Source organism: Etheostoma cragini, chromosome 14 (genome assembly GCF_013103735.1).
Source record: "Etheostoma cragini isolate CJK2018 chromosome 14, CSU_Ecrag_1.0, whole genome shotgun sequence".
NCBI lineage: Eukaryota > Metazoa > Chordata > Actinopteri > Perciformes > Percidae > Etheostoma > Etheostoma cragini.
Genome location: NC_048420.1, coordinates 20712642 through 20717026, shown reverse-complemented (window position 1 = coordinate 20717026; position 4385 = coordinate 20712642). Strand labels below are relative to the sequence as shown.

The 4385-nt window shown below is 43.0% G+C and overlaps 1 long non-coding RNA gene across 1 annotated transcript; it reads left to right on the top strand.

The window, feature by feature from the left end:
- Positions 1 to 261: 261 nt before the first annotated feature.
- On the top strand, positions 262 to 2245 carry LOC117956759. Its single transcript, XR_004659361.1, has 3 exons — positions 262 to 364; positions 473 to 564; positions 1936 to 2245. It is a non-coding gene; the product is annotated as an uncharacterized LOC117956759 (long non-coding RNA).
- The last annotated feature ends 2140 nt before the right edge of the window (positions 2246 to 4385 follow it).

Below are 4385 nucleotides of genomic sequence, written 5' to 3'. Positions count from 1 at the left end.
CTGCTGGAAAACATATTTAAAGTATTAAGACATGTAATGTGTCAAGAGGAACTTGACTGAGGGCAGAGACAGGACTTTGCCTTGTTTACGCTACGCTCGGCTAACTGCTGTGATAACAGCTGCTTAAGAGAAGCCTCGCTGCCTGCTTCTGAACGTCACCTGACACTTGGACAAACCATCCTGCTGTTGTCTTTTCTCTTGGAGAGTGTGTGTGTGTGTGTGTGTGTGTGTGTGTGTGTGTGTGTGTGTGTGTGTGTGCGTGCGTGTGTGTGTGTGTTTTACGCACACGTCGGATGCCTCACCAGCGCCTACAAAGGATCAAGTGTCGTCTGAGACAAAAAGGCAAAGAGACGGTAACGCCACGGTGAACAATTAGCGACATTTGACAAATCAGCTGCTCGAGCTAATTAAAAAGCTTAAAGCCGACAGATGAATGTCAGTGTAGATTAAAGAGTGGCCGAAATGCTGTCAGGCTGATAGCAGACCCCAGTGTTGGCTAACATGAAGGCAGCCGTTCGTCCTTCTGCTGACCCACATCTTATCTGGACGCCATGCAGTAGCTGAGTAGGTAAACAGACAGACACACGCACACATGAAGTTGACCTGATGAAAGCCAAAGAAAAAAGAAAAGAAAAAAAGAGTAACATACCGATATATGTTACACACACAGGCGCTTAGAACGGCTAAAAATCTCTGGGCCCCTGCACCAATGAGCACTTTCTTTTAAACCACCACCAAAAAGAAGCGCTCCTTTCTGTCATCCCAGCTACAAATCTCATCTTTTTTTTTTAACCCTTTTCAGTTTACATAAAGTTGTGCGAGTGGAAGCATTTACAACCTACTGTACTATCTCGTTACACAAGTATCCCTGAAGAGCAGGTATGACACGTAATTAAGGTCCACCCCATAGTTTGGTTTGTGCTGATTCACAGCGTTGATGAGCAATGCCCATGTGCAACTTGTCACTCTCCTGATGTCACACCACAATCAATCCAAACAAAGATAATAAAAGATAACATCCTGCATTGTAGCACATTAGAACACCATGACAACCTTGAACACACTTTTACAAGTGTCTAAATGTTCTTTGTATTGTTACAGGCTTCATAACTATGTGGTAAATCACAGGTGACGAGGTTTAATTGGGCACCGACCTCTTTTCTCCTCCAGACCCTGGAGGAACTGCCTGTAAGCAGCCGTGGAGCTCATCCCTCCCTCCCTCCCTCCCTCCCAGAGAAAAGAGAGAGAGACAGTGGAACGGAGAAATGAAAAGAGAGAGAAGCTACCAGTGTATGGGCACTGTTAAAAAATGGTTTAAGGAAAGGAAGTGATCTAGAAACCACAAGGAGATGTAAGTGAGGTGGTAAGAAAAGGGGAGTGAAAAGAGAACAGAAACGAGTAAAGTAAGAAAGAGGGAAGAGGAGGGAGAGTCTGGAGGCTGCAGTTGATGAGTGCGGCCCGCAAGATCCAGGCTGTCAAAAGAGAGCCATCCTTAATCACGTAGATAATCCCTCATCGCTCGCTCGCTCGCTCGCTCCTTCTTCTTCTACCAGTCTTCTCTCTGCCGAGTGTCAGCGGCTGCGCTAGCTCTGATTGTGCCGGTGTGTTAGCACCTCTAAGCCGGATAGAGGAACTGGACTTTGACCACGAGGCGGGTGATGTCACTGCCAGACCCAGAAACATGTGTTTCACTTGTGTCTAGAGCGAGTAAATGTGTGTGTCAGAGTGTGTGTGAGGAAATTAGAGAGAAAAAAGGAGGCGTGTTTCTTATTACTCAGCTGTGCCTTTCTTTTTTTCTTTCAAAGCAGCGTGGTATGTTGAAGCCGGAGTATGAGCACAAGTGTTTGACTGTTACACATTTGCCATGCAGACAGCTTCATGTTGTCTTCTTCGTGTGTGTGTGTGTGTGTGTGTGTGTGTGTGTGTGTGTTTTAGTTGCCTGCTGGATCAACATGCTAAAGCAGATTACAGAGCAGCAGACGTGAAGAGGCCTCTAGAACACCCACGTTCCTCTGCTTTTCAAAGCTTACAGCACAGTCTTGCTCTCTCTATCACCTCATGCATTTGTTACTCTATTAATGTTTTTATTGTTGTAATGTTCTATTAATTTTAGCTGAGAGTACGCCTCTGCACTCGTCTGTCACTAAACTGCCTCATGATTACTGTAAATGTGGAGTCATGAGCCCTGCAGCACTGGCTAATCCTCAGATAAAAAGGCTAAGTATTTGGATTAAAAAAACACCTACTGTATACAATACATACATGTTTGTAACATGTCCTATCACATCGTCTCTGCATGGGTAGGTAACTATTAGTTTTATTGATTCATCTCTCAATTATCCTTGCAAAAGTATGAATCAATGAAGTTATAAAAAATAACAGAAAATGCTTGTTACACTTTCCCACAGCACAGTACAATGTTCTTTTAATCCCTTGTTTTGTCCAACCAGTGGTCCAAAACCCAAAGATATTTAAATTACAATCCTATAAAATCCTCACATTTAAAAAGGAGCTGGAACAATAAATAAATAGTATTTTTGCTTCATAAAAAGGACAGCAAGAACGTATTCTTTCAAAATGATTGTTCGTTAATCAAATGATCCCTTAATGCTCTAATCCTGTCAGTACTTGTGTGTGGGCATCATCCAAACGCCCGATACATTAAAATATAATATAAAATATAACAAACCAAGACCAGTCAATCAATGAAATAGTCTTCCTTCCACTCGCTCTGTCTTATCAGCTCCGTCCTCTCTTTTATTCTACCCCATGAAAAGGTAAACACCACAAGGTAAATAATTAACTAGTTTTCAACACACACACACACACACACACACACACACACACACACACACACACACACACACACACACACACACACACACACACACACCAGTATCCTTGTGGGAACATGTCGTTGACATAATGCCTTCCCTAGCCCCTCACCATAACCCCTTTATATCCTAAAACCAAGTCTTACCCCTCAAACAGCCCTTTAAAGTGGTGGGGTCCAGTATTTTGACCCCACAAAGCTTTCCGGACCGTAGTGACTAAACAAGCTACTGCGAGAGTTCACACTAGGAAACTGTGGCCAAAAGATTTTATATCTAGTCGAGGATGACTTGGTCTGACTCTAACTAGAAATAGAAACTGGTATAGCAGGAAATCAACCACCATAGTGCTGAAACCGTTGCGCAACACAACAGTGACAAATCATGCTGGACAATTCAAAAACTGTATTTAAAAAAAAAAAAAGGCAAGAAAAAAACTATTTAAAAGTTAGCCCTTTGAGTTCTAGCTCCTAAATATGTTTTCTAAGCCTGCTAATGATACACAGTTACACAAAGGGAGTTAGTTTATGATCCTTTGGCAGGTCATTCACAAAGGACAGCTGTTCCTATATCTCTGTTGGTTAAATAATCAGAACATTTTAATTTTTATATTTATTATAAATTATTTTACTGTTGCATTACACTGCAGCGTGATGTACAACATGAAGCTATTAGAAGAGATCTGAAACGTTCTGACGACTGACAGGAATCAACATGTTCTTTCTAGAAGATTCTCAGGTTTTAGTTTTAACTCTTTGTCACAGACATAACAAACTTTGACACTAAACACAACACGTCAGACATCCAAACATTTGTAAGTAGTGGTAATAAAACCCCCGCACACACACACACACACACACACACAAACACACAGTTGCAGGTTGCTAACAGTTGAGATCAGGAGAGCTGTCAGCATTTCTGTTTGAGAAAATGATCTGTGTGTGTGTGTGTGTGTGTGTGTGTGTGTGTGTGTGTGCTTGTGAGTGCGGTGGACGTTCCAGGCGGATTTGAGATGACCTCAGATAATGACCTGACCCACACAGTTCAAATGCCAATTCCAATTTGCCTCCATTAATATGTTTCCTCACATAGTCCAAGGACATTGTCGAGTAAAGAACGATACCCAGGGGGATTTAAACTAACCACACACACACACACACACACACACACACACACACACACACACACACACACCTCAGACACACCTCAGACACACCTCAGACACACCTCAGACATCCTTAGCAGACGAAGAAGCAGTGCAGTTCAAAGCCTATTCAACAACTCTTAAATTGAGAAATCTGACAAAACAAAATGTTACAAACTGTTCAGCGAACCTGAACGCTGCCCTGGGAGTCTCGTCTTTCACATGACCCTGTCAACAGCAGCCAGCTTCATCAAAGGCCACCCTGGACACACTGCTCACACAAACTTCCTCAGGCCGTCAAACACCGGGCCAGAGGATGGCAGCGGTACGGCCGGTAACCATAGCGAGCTGCCGGTGTGTTTTTCCACCTTTTACACAAAAGTTCAACTGGATTTAAAAAAGCCCGGGCC